This window comes from Brachyhypopomus gauderio, chromosome 10 (genome assembly GCF_052324685.1).
Source record: "Brachyhypopomus gauderio isolate BG-103 chromosome 10, BGAUD_0.2, whole genome shotgun sequence".
NCBI classification, from domain to species: domain Eukaryota; kingdom Metazoa; phylum Chordata; class Actinopteri; order Gymnotiformes; family Hypopomidae; genus Brachyhypopomus; species Brachyhypopomus gauderio.
In genome coordinates, this window is record NC_135220.1 from 23902363 (window position 1) to 23915691 (window position 13329).

Sequence of the window (13329 nt, forward strand, 5' to 3'; positions counted from 1 at the left end):
CCAGGCAGAAAAAAAGCAAGACACAGAGAGTGGGAGACAGCATGGTGCATCTCTGTGTGTGTGTGTGTGTGTGTGTGTGTGTGTGTGTGTGTGTTGTGTGTGTGTGTGTGTGTGTGTGTGTGTGTGTGTGTGTGTGTGTGTGTGTGTGTTGTGTGTGTGTGAGTGTGTGTGAGAGAGAGAGAGAGAGAGAGAGAGAGAGACAGAGAGAGAGACAGAAAGAAAGAAAAAGAGAGAAAGAAGGAGACAGAGTTAGAAAATAAGGCTATTGTAGAGAGCAGTTCGATAAAGCCATCATCAAGTCCGTCCTTATTTCATCAATAACTACCTGGAGGCTCCACCTGACATGAATGAACCAAAACGTGATGCATCCCCAGGACGGCGGAGAGGACCAACTCTTCTTCCAACTCTTCAGAACATTTACAACAGCAGAGTCAAGGAGCCCTCAGAACAGATCACCCTCTCGACCTGGACATCTCCTGCTCTATCCACCTCCTTCTGGTAGAATTACCATCAGCATTCAGGACTATCAAAACCAGCACGAGCAGATGTGTAAACAGCTTCTTCCCCCGAGGCTGTGTCTCTGAAGCTTCTCACCCCCGAGGCTTTAGTGGTCTCCAACTGTAGGTAACACTTAGCACTCTAAACTGGACTTCCCAAACCACAAGCACTGTAGCCAAAGCCGTTTCCATAGCTCCTCTACACGATCCTTCATCTCAGCGCTGCAAAACTGCAAACATATAAAAATATTCATATCATCGTCTAATATCCTTAATTATCCACATTTTGATAGCACCACTTCTCTAATATCTACTCTGCCACCACATTCCTTATTTTATTCTTCCACAGTTAAGTGTCATATTTCTAGTAGCAAAAAACCAAGGCAAATTCCTCATATATGTAACGCACTTGATGAAATGAAGTGGTTCTGATTCAGCTACATCACAAAGAAAGAGTCTTCTGCAAGCTTCACATAGCACAGATTAATGACTAATGTGAACCACATACGGCACACTGGTGCTGCTTAAGAGAACACTCTCCCTTGTGTTCATAACACCCTTCACTGACTCGTGAACACACTTCACACTCAATTGAATTCTTTCTGTGTGTTTAATATAGGGGAACCTCATAGACTGTCCAGCACTTGTTGATGAATTTTCAAAATGTATCTGCACCTTCCACCTTTCTCTGAGATAGCAAGTAGGCCGTGCTGAGTTGAAGTTATTTTCTCGTGTAAAAGCAATACTCTCAAAGTTAATCCAGGCTGATTCAATTCAGCGCGTACCGACTCAGCAGGCAGACACCTCGTTCGCATCACAGAGGAATGGGTGCTGTCTCACCCCACCACCCCACCCACCCAGCCCTCCCACTACGAGATGCAGATAATACAATATGCTTCATTTAGAATGATGGGAGGTGGAGGGTTGAATCGCAGGAAGTAGTAGAAAGCAGGATGACTGGAGCTAGAGCAGGGGAGAGAGGGAGCGTTGGAGAGGAGGGGAAAGGAGGGCGCAGAGAGAGACGGGAGCAGAGGGCGGCGGGCACAGAGAGCGACGGGCGTGGAGGGCGACGGGCACAGAGAGCGACGGCTGCCGTTCACGAGCGAACTCGGCCGCGTCGTAATGCAGCATGATTGCATCTGCTACTAAAATGTCAAGTGCATTTCCATTTAAAGTGCTCACTTAAACACCCATGAAGCCACGGAGGGGAGAGGGAGGGGGCGGGATGCTTTGTCCAGGCTCTTTTACGCATAAACGCACGATTACGGACTCTTTTAAGTCCCGGCAGCCATAGGAAAATCACCTTCGGTGCCCTGTAGCTCCTCGGAGCAAGGAGCGCTATTGTAGCACGTCTCCAGGGAACAGCAAAACCGCCCACAGCTGCCATGCCACCCTGCCAAAGCTGCCCGCGCAGTACGCCTGAGCAAAAAAAACACCAGGGGCCATGCGACAAACACCGAGAAGTTCTCCCATTTACCCCCCTCTTTCCTGTACCTACCAGGGAACAAAAAGGAATAAAAATGTTGAACAAACACATCTGAAACAGAGGCGCTACACAGGGCGGAGTGAAGGCTATGTTCTCACCAGAGCTGGAGAACGGATGACTCATCCGTGTTGATTTTGTCGCCCGTTCTGGGAGACATCTGTGGTGTTACCGCTAACCAACAACAAAGAGGTGAAGCGGCGTTTTGGGGCAAGGTAGAAGATTCTCACGAAATTGGTGCGACGGCGTTTAGGTCCAGAGCGATAGGGGAGGAGACGGCGCCGGCCGCTGAGCCTTCACCCACGCGGGTTCGGACTGGGAAGACTCTCTTCCACTCCGCCCGCCACGCCGCTTCCTACATCACGCAAACAACATAAATAATGCGTTAGATGGGCTGATCATAATAGAGATTTATTCTGTGATGCTTCTCCGCCAGGCATCAGCATTCCCGTTGGATCCGCTCCATTTAATTAGCTGCCGGATGTTGGGTGTAATGAAAACTTAAGGAAGAGCACAGGCGCTCCATAAATAACCTGGAAAGGGCGGAATAACGACAGGAAGCTAATGTCCAATTAGGTTAAAAGGGTGCAGGAAACAATGGCGAGCTTGGGAACACTGTAAGCACGTCGCTCAATGAGGCACCGAGAGACATTGATTAAAAGCTAAACGGATCCATTACTACCCTTGGCGCATTGCTTATCAACAGCTCTGACCATTGTGAGCTCCATCTCTTTCACCTTCTCTCTGCGTGGGCAGGCGTGCACACTGTGGAGAAGTAGAGGGTGTGGTGATTCAGTGCCCTGTGAGAAGACAGCTACGTGGCAGTGATCTGTGCAGCCTGTGGAGGACATTAATGACTCGGCGTGTTTGGCCTGATTTGATAACCTTTTCTATCGTGACTCCAGATTTCTGGGTTTGGTTCACAAGGGCCTTGATCTGTATGTGTTTTGTGCTTTGCATATAGGACAGAATGTAAAAAAAAAAAAACTAGCACACAAATTCCCAGCAGCCACCACTGTGGAGAGATACCTACCACCAACGCCCTCAGACCTCCACCATGGGTGGAGAAAGTGGGGGTGGGGAAGGCATGCCCTTTGCATTTGGTATCGACCAGACATCCGGTACCAGACAGAGAAGGAAATCACACAACCAGGCTTCCCCATCAGTCATCTCTCCGCCCGCCCCAGGACCTCAGGCTCCGTCTGCCCGGGGCCCTTCACGTTCCTCCCGACTGACTATCGCCTCCCTGGTGGGGTTCTGTCAGCAACGAGTACTAATCAAACGCCTGCCTGTACCTCACCTCTGACACCGCACAGGAAACGAGTGCCAGCACACAGGTCTGGCTTCCTCAAAGACGTTGCAAGACTGGGTGGCCTTGGAGGGTGGGGGAACTCGGAGGGTGGGGTTGGGGTAGGGGGTTGGGCAATTGAACCCCAAGCCTCCAGAGCCCAATAACCTGACAACAAATGCCAAAGACCATGCACCGCACCCCTGAGGCTCTAAGCTGAAGAACTTTCCAAGTTTTCTTTTCGTCGGGAACAATTTTTTAATTTGTCTATTCCACCAAAGTGTCGAGAGTGTCTTCCCCACGGCAAAGCAATGCTGCCGTCCATGAAGGCGTGCATGTAGCTGGTGGGAGGTCACATGACATCCTTCTTTTGCCTCTGATGGGGCCCCACCACAAATCCCACAAGGTTCCTCTCTAGGAAGCTCATAGACTAACCAGTGCCTAAGCAGTCACCCCTGTGTATGCAGGTGTCACGAAGGCATATTTGTGTGTCGAGGTTTCAGAGATTCAAAGAAGCCTCATGCATCTGTAGCATTTTTATGAGTTGTTGACTTCTCCACCCAATGCCTCCCCACCCGACAGTTGGGCTTACTTCAGTGTTCCTCCTGTTCCCTGAGTGAGGGTGTGCGTGAGGCAGAAGATATTCTGTAACGGGGTGCTTTATTTTTTATGTGAACTCTGCCAGCCACTCACATCTCTATAAATAACCAAAATCATCATAAATTTTTGTCATGTCAGAATGCGACAAGCCCTTGGCGCGAAACGAAATAACTCATTTCTAAAATTAACCTCCATGATGAAACTGGTCCATTATTAAAATTGATGAGATGCTGTAATCTTCACTTCAAAAGCGGATCCTCACGCTTCCCAGAGCAAGAAGAGGCGAGAGCAGCTCTCTAATGCAATATTATAGTAATTAAACTGCACCTCCCGTAGGACACTTGCTAAACAGCGCTTCATTAAACTAACAACCTGGGTTCTGACACTTAAGGTCAATGCACAGATGTGCTTCTCCCTGTTCTACTGATTACAGTCAGAGGGTCTGAGAGATGCTTGGCAACATGGAGTAAGTTTTAAGGGAAGGCTCTGGTAATACCTGCCTTTGTATTACTGTGTACTGAAGCTTCATCGATGCTTTATTTGTGGACCTCATAAGAACAAGCCAATAGCTGCAGAGGCTGCAGTGTGAACTGGGAATGTTGATTCAGCAGAGGACTTCCCCCTGGGTTAATTACCATTCCTGCTGTATTCATATCAGCTCCGACAACATGCTGCTTGCTTCAAATGCTCCTATAAATGGCACTTTAAATTTACTCCCACCCCTCTGGTGGGAGAGATTTTGAGGCCTTCCCGCTCAATATCTCTGTGACTAGGTCATTCGAGATGGAAACAACAATCTGGGTTCATGGTTAAAACCTCTTGTTGTGGTCTGGTATGGGTGCGCTCAATCATCAATCACACTTCCCTAATGTAGCACACGCACACATACAATTACACACTACAGTAATCCCTGAGTGGAAATAATGGGAAAAGAATTACACTTCATTCCCTTGGTCGCTCCTTTAAAGCCCCTGAATGAAAACCCATAAGCCATGAATCACAAACGGCATCTCCTAATCAAAACTCCAGCTCGTTAATCGGACCTGAGGAGAGGGCGCGGGGCTCGCTCTCCTGCAGGAGCGGACGGAAGCATCGCTGGAGAGAAGTCATTAAGGCATACAGGTGGTCCATAGGGGATACCGAGAATTTGCACGGAGAAGGAGAAACACGCCACTCAAAGAGGGTGGGGGGGGGGAGTTAATTACACAGGTAAGCCCGAGGGCTAGCGGGAAACGCCTGCGGAACCAGGAGTACGGCGCGGCAGACGACCCCAAGCTAGCTGCGCTCTGCTTACCGAGACAGAAAAATTTGATTGCATTTTTTTTTTTTTCACCGCGAACATTCTGGTTTTGGCTCCGGGACACAGACCCGCAAAGAACTTATTAGAATAGGTGCGTGTTTCTGAGCTGGGGGCGGAGAAAAGAGGCGGAGCACTGCTGCATGGGGTGGATTAAACAAATGATGAAAACAACAGCAACAGCAACAATTGTACATCTTAGACACAGTGCTAAATGAGTGGACATACTGCACAAGTGTGTAGGGTGACCAAACGTCCGTATTTCCCGGGACATGTCCGTATTTCCCGGGACATGTCCGTATTTCACGTCCTGTCCCGGGCGTCCCGGGATATTTTTTAAAACTGTGGAAATGTCCTGGTTTTTAAATTACGTTAATCGGGCCATTAATTCTACAGGCACTAGGACCCTGAGCACGGCGCTGTATGACACGGAATCCCTGAGCCTCATCAGTTGAGCCTCATCATACTCAACTGGCGGAGAACCAACAACTTACGTTCGCCACCCCCCCCCCCCCCCACCCCTTGTGTACATCTCTTGTGTATATATATATATATATATATATATATATATATATATACACAAGGGATACAATGGAAATTAACCATATTTTGCTGTGCAAATCAAGTTAGATGGATGAAAGAGCTCACGTATAGTTCCCAAAGCTCTCTTCATGGTTAGCATATTTTCAGTATGCTAATTACTTCAAACCCATGAAGACCTACATCTGTGCAGAGACTGAGCAGAATGGAGCCCCACCCTCAATATAATTGAAGTTGCATAATTAGGATATAATTGGGATCACTTGGGGGAAAAAACAAATAAGAACACAATGCAACCAAAGTCAAAAGAATTTACCATGAGACCAATTTTTAGCCTTTTGGACTTTTGTTAAAGCCATTGTTTAAAATGTTAGAATGGTTTAAAAAGTGGTTTAATTTTATGCTGGAATCATAAAATGTAGTGCTGACAGTGAAGAACTGATTAATATTAAACAAATATTTCCAGATTCTCAGAGCAGAAGAAGCTCCTCACTTTGACATCATGATTGGCACAATCTGAAGACTGCGGCCCGTGAAGACACCCAGTAGTTCTTTCACTGGTTTCAGGTAAACAAAACCACAAAAGAGCTTTGTCAGAACCTGTCCCCATAATACCATGGTCTCCAACCACCTTTCCCACATTCTACTGTGATTTTTCATGAAGTGCAGTAAACCAGACGTGCCCCCTAGCAGAAGTTGCGATCTTTCCTCCAAACTTGAGGCAGATGGTAGCTCGCCAGCTCCAGGGTGACACCACCATCTTGCCTGGTGCCAGATATGTCTCTCACATGACACCATGCAGTCGGATGGACTCGGACGCTGACCCGGATCTGCCTTGTCCAGCCTTCATGAGAACCTTCGCCACAGGAGCAACAGTGCAGAAAGAGATGGTTAAAGGGGAAACATTGAAACCGCCCCCCTGCGTTAGCCTCTGTGGGCTCCCCAGCATTGGTAAGAGTGAGACCAGCTGAGACAGGCGCTTCTCGAAACCTTAACGAGCCCAGCTAGCCTTCCTCTGAGCCCACGAGGCACCGTTAAGACTCTCTTGGATTTGAGTGTCACTCACAGCAGATAATGCGGAGAAAGCAGACATGCCACACATCCATCCGCTGCCAGCGAAAGTAGACGATGAAGACAGAGTGCGGGCGGCGAGGACACCTCGGACGGCACCAATTTACGGCACAAATGAAAGAAAGCAGGAAGACAACGGCAGGGAGACTGTATGTATTTTAAGAGACATTGTGATTAGCAACTATGATCTCATTAAGCTTTTGAAAGCACTCCACAATCATTCTGAAATATTATTTAAGCACTATAATACTACAAATGAGTCATGATCTCCCTCATTTCATCGTCGACTGCTAGTGGCTATCTCCCTGCAGGTAAAGAGAAAGATCCATGCTGAATATATCACTGCGGGTAGGACGAGAATTATACACCACACATTGAACTGACCCCTGGGAAGGGTCAGGTCAGGTCAGAGGGGTGAAAACATGATTAGTCTTCCTAGATAGTCCAGAACCGACAAGCAAGTTGTAAAAAAAGAAAAGAAAAAAAAAGAAAAAAAACCCTCATTGAGTCATTACTCTTCCAACATCGCCTTGACTCGGGGTGAACAATGTACTCACGTGAACTGGAGCAGCCGCAGGGCCACTCATCACGACTTAATTCACTTCCTGTCCTTTTAGCTGCCCCTACACACCTGCTACGCTCACGACCCTAGCAGAAAGAGAGAGAGAGAGAGAGAGAGAGAGAGAGAGAAAGAGAGAGAGAGAGAGGCAGGGAGGGGGGAGTGAAACAGAGTGCAGATGTCAGTAGATAAGAACAGGATCAAATCCATCTGAGGAGGGATAAAGTGAAGAAAGACAGAGAGAAGTCACATAAAATCTGTTCCTAACACTGAACCAAAAAAAAAAAAAAGGTAAAATTTTAGGAGGTGAGTTTTAAGTCAGGAAAATGGCAGCCCGAAGTTTATGTAGAACTCATATGTCAGTTATGGACATTTTATCAGTTATATAACACCAATATTCTAGAAGACAGCTATAACTGAATAACATCTTAACCCTCTATGTTATGTGCAGCACCAGGCCCGTTGACAGTCTTGCTGGGGCCCGGGACAAGAAAGATTCATGTACCCCCCCCCCCCCCCCCCCCCCACCCCCCCCCCCCCGCGCGAGGGTTCGCGCGAAAATGACGTAATCGCAGTGGCTCCGCCCGTGCGTGAAGGCCTCGCGCTCTGTCGTTTCGCGAGGTCGTACACCTCTCGAATTTTGTAACTTCGCGCGCACCGCGCTTCAGCGCAATGAACAAAGTCATGTTTGTAGGGTTCATAAGGTGGAATTAAAGCACGTGTACGCATGGACGTAGTTTTGATTTCATAAGTGGGGGGGACACAACCTGGGGTGGCGAACTGTTGAGCGGGGGGGGGGGGGGGGGGGGGGTTGAATGAAAATTGTTGAGCGCTGTGAACAAAAATTGTTGAGCGGGGGGGGGCTCGGAGCTGCATGATCCTAGTGCTAGATTTGTCGCTATTTGGATATTGTTTTTTTAACCGTTAAAAAGTGGGGGGGACATGACTTCGTCGCTACTTAAATATTTGGTTTTAACTGTAAAAACTGGGGGGGACCAAAACCGGCTTTTGAAAAAGTGGGGGGGACATGTCCCCCCCGTCCCCCCCCAAAACTACGTCCGTGCGTGTACGTCACTTTAAAGGTCCATTTCAATATTTTCCAGCACGTTAAACTTAATTAAGTTAAATATTTATACATATACTCAAAATGATTCGAAATAATTCGCTTTTTATCACATTATTTAATGGTTGTTTATTTTCAAAACGCCCAATCTTAACGTCTTCACGAGAACTGTTCAGTCAGACAGCTATTTGTTGTGAAACGAAGTAGTTACAATTTCAAGCATTTTCAAGTACTTTACCCTAAATTCCAGCACTTTTCAAACCTGGAACACAATGCAACTTTAAAATTCGTCAGGTAAATGTTTTTCCTTTCTTTTCTGCGCTCCAGATTTCTGTATTTACTTTAACTATCCACCACTGTATTTCCCGCTGTTGGGCCGATACCGGCCGGCTACAGTCGGTGCTGGATCAAACCATTTTCCAGTGGGAGGCGGGGGTGTATGCACTTAATGGAAAATATGCAGATAGGTAAAAAACATATATATTTGAGCCATTGAGCTTATTATGGGTACATGATTTTATATTAATGAAAGATTTCAAGATTTAAAAATTATAGACTTTAAATAAAAAATAAATTGCTGGGCTCTTTGATGAGCCCCCCTGGCCCTAGGGCCCGGGACAACAGACCCGGTTGTCCCCCCCTGTCGACGGGGCTGTGCAGCACAAAGAAAATAAAATGAATAATTGTGGTATAAAGAGAAACTGTAGGCAGCATAACTGTAAGCAGCATATGGAAGACAGTGGGAGTTGGATGTAATGATGGACTTGCATTATTAGGACTTTGGAGTCCAGATTTGAACTCAGTACAGGTAGAATGGTCTAACGCATGGGCAGACAATCTCACGCATATGAACCAGATGGTGACCAAACAAGACAGAAACTGGACACTAAGGAAGACAAAAGGGTCAGAGCCAAAGACTGGAGCACATGCCAGGGGCAGAGTCTGCTAAGGCAGAATCTCATTGCCGTGTATAGGGGACGAACAAAAGAAATAAAACATCTAACTAAACTACCAAATAATATTTATATATATTTGGGAACACTAAGAGTTAACAGTGGATTGTAGGTCAAAGACATCCTTGAGCTTTCTCCAATGGAAACACCTATCATACGAGAACAGCTCAAATACGGTGCATCAGACCATAATAAACATTCTCATGGTTCAGAACTCCATACTTTGGATGCAGTTGCTCTAGTTTGATGACCTTGCATGTAAGAGGTTTCTGTACAGCAGAGCTGTCTAAATTCCTGCTCTGTGAGACTCACAACGTGGAGTTTTTGTCATTACAGACTTACACAGTTTGAGTTCTTATACAGTATTCTGCAGTAAATCTTGGGGCTGCAGTTTTGGCATCTACCTGTTAAGTGCCAGTCAAACCATGTCGGTGAGCTCTGGTGCGCAACCACAGTGTGCAATTTGGTATATTGTGTCATGTTGTTTTCTACACTGTTCCTCTTGATGAAGCAAATCCTTCTTGTGCACTTCTTGAGAGCAGTCTACCTGAAACTCAAGCCCTGATCAATGTTAGCTTCCTTTCACAATGAAAACTCTTGTCAGTGTTTGGCCCCTTTATCAGCCAACATGTACTGCTAAGTTGTCCTGGCCCCACAATGTTTCGCCTGTTATCTGTGTTTGTAAACATAAATTAGTTAATTCCATATTTAAATCCTTTATCACGTTTTGTCCCCAGTATGTATTGTGTGAGGCATAATATTCAGAGGTAAAATTGCTTTTTACTAGCTTTGTTTCATATAACCCTTTATTTCATATAGCTTGCCAATTCTGAAGTCTTCTTACACCCTAGCATGTTGTCTGTACCATTCATTTGAAAATTCCTGTCCTTGTGTGGTTCAGATTAAACGACAGCTTGGCTTATTTGTGTTTATACACCTTGTTTTCAACCCTCGACTGTGCTTGGTCCAATCTTCCCATCACAACCTAGACGGTGGCTGTCCATGTAAAGCACCGTTAAAAGCACCGCAACCTTCTAGATGTCTTCATGTTGACAGTGGCTCAGTGATCAGTCGCTAACCCAGATTTCAACCAAATCTGAAGCCACTATCATCAACAATGAAATGAAGCCATCTGGCCAATTGGAGAGGCTAGAAAAGACACCAGTTTATCTTGGCATCGGTTCCATGTGGTGCATGCTTTTGGGGTCCCCCTACATTCCAGGACACAACACCATGGCGCGTGACCTCCAGGTAGCGTCCCTCCGGACAGGGTGGGCACATTAATGACCATCTGCTCTCCGAGACCCAGTCAATGTCTCTCTTAATGAAGACGAATGGGAGAAGGTCCAGACCAGGAGGCGGCCAGCAGGGGGCTAACGACACACCTTCAGCTGAAATACCTGACATCGTATGGTGAACAATGGGTAGCTGCACCCAAATACCAGCTCAGGAACCTGCTAACTCCCAGCCTGTTCTAAAGTACCACGCAACTTCTCTCCCCTCCACCATATCATGTGCCCTTAGGCTACCACTGGTCTATGCCGGCGCAACTGTCAAAGTCACGGACATGACTATTAAAGCACCTTGCGGTTGACATTTTGTCTTATTTCTCCTCAGCATATTCTGCAGCAAATGCTCCTTGTTGCTGGTCGTTGTGCATGATACTCGGTGACCATAGGAACAAAGTGGAATCACATACTGAGGGCTGTTCAACTCCCCTGACCCAAAGTGGCTCTACAAGAAACGGGTCAGTTGTTAACAACATTGTTTGCGACACTTTTAATTAGAAAAACATGGCTCACAGAACCTGAAAGAGACTTGGTGGGTGAAGGTTGACATTACAGAATGTTCAAGAAAAAGTCTTTCTGTCACTAACACGCACACAGCACATACACAAACAGATTCTGATGTTTACATTTTTTCAGTGTTTTATTGTGTTTTATGAAAGCTGCACTTTGCACCTTTATGTGAACTGCCAGTGTTGAGATGTAAACAGCATTGAAATGTTTCAACACACACACACACACACACACACACACACACATATAAATCTATATACACATATTTACCACGAGGGATCTAGCCCATCAAAGTGACACAAACCACATGCTCTACCACTAGGGTACATGACAGAACCTTCAGAACCTTATCTTTTTGATGTCTATCTTTTGATTTTCATTTTTCATGAAAACGGACACGATCCGTTTTATCTCAAATGAATCTGCTGCTGTCTGTGACTGTAAGCTGATTTCAGCGGATTACCACATCATTTCCCTGCATTACTGTAGATCCTGTAGATGTGCCAGTAAAGTCAGCAAGAGATGAAAATCACAAGGGCTGTGGTCCCTGCAATGTCCTTTATAACCAGAATCAGTCGGGTTAATTGTGCTACAGGGCATACCCTAGAGCATTTCCCAAATACAAAACACTGTCTCTGCCCAACGGCTCTCTCGACAGAGTAGTCAGCTGTACTTTAATTGGTATCATCTACTCACAACGACCAGAGTAAAACAATAGGCTACAGTGCAAAGGAGAAGCCACTGGGGAACTTTAATATCCGTGGTCTTCCCGCAGTATGCTGTCCATGTATCCAATAGCTGGTATATTTTGAGAAAATATATAAATACATTAAAGGAATTTTTCACCCCAACTGTTACCATGTCTCAGAATTAAGTATAATCGTATAGTAGAACAGCAAAATTCGTTTTACGCTCATTATCCACAAGGTTAGCTTGCTATTAGTGGATCGTAGCATTCCTTCGAGCCCCGCCGAATGACTCCGAATGACTGAGGAAAAGAGAACAAGGTGGAGAAGTGAAACTCCGGCTACGGCCTCCGCCTTGATGAGGCGGCTGGGACACGGGGCGCATGGAGCGTTGCTCGCGCTGCTCATTACCTTGACATTCACACAGCAGGTGACATTAGCCGCGCAAGAGAGAAAATAAGCTCTCTGAACCTTTAAAAGCAGAGGGGATGGCTCTTGCCGCTAATCACTTTGAAACCCCACTACTGTTTCTTCAAGGCTTTGGGGGTGGGTGGAGGTGGGGGACGCTTGGAGAAATTCAGCCGAGGACACAAGGACAGGCATTGCAGAAACTCGGGTAATGAGAGGGAGAGACCTGTGGCAGCAAAAGGGCACAAGGTTTTGCCGACGGCAACCGCAGTCATTCAAAGGGTCGCGTAAAATGGCGCCCGGGTCTTATTTCTAGGTAACTTCACGATGTGTTTTGTTTCTTTCTTACAAATCTTGACACTCAGTCCTATCAAAAACCACATCTAAAGTGGTGGTTACAGCTCGGTGTGTTGAAAGACACTGAATGAAGAAATTAATGAAACACTTCACCGATCAGCTTGCACTGTCACTAACGGAGCGTAGCGAAAACTGTCCATTTACATTTGACGCGGAGTACTCTCAGACTTGAGCAATAATAGCAAGCATTTCTTTGTAGCCTACACGACTAATACAAAGGGAGAAATGACACAGATATAGATTAACACTATGATTGGCTACATTTAGAAATGATACAACAGACGTAATAACACATCTCTATCGCTGTCTCTCACCCTTCTATCTCTCTCTAACACAATCATATTGCCATAATCCCCTGCTGAGCCTTGTGTGGGCTCCAGCAGGTGATGAAATGGTAGTAGAGTGGTCACAGGGTAGCCATCCAATACTACAGCCTGTTTCTGTACTTACACTGCCCTCTGCTGGTTGAGGTTTTAGTGACACCCCTACGAGCCATCGGAGTATTTCTGCGTATACTACCGACGGGAGTAAAGGACTGCCGTGATGAAGTTCCTCGTTATCACTGGTCAGATGTTTTGGAAATAAATATGTAGGGACAGGAAAAAATGCCCAACTGTACCGATTCCTTGAGTAGAAATCTGACACAACAAAGAACGATTCCAGGCGAGTTCGCAATGCGCTAGATTAGAGGTGGCAGGTCGGCGAAGGCATGCTAGACACACACCCAA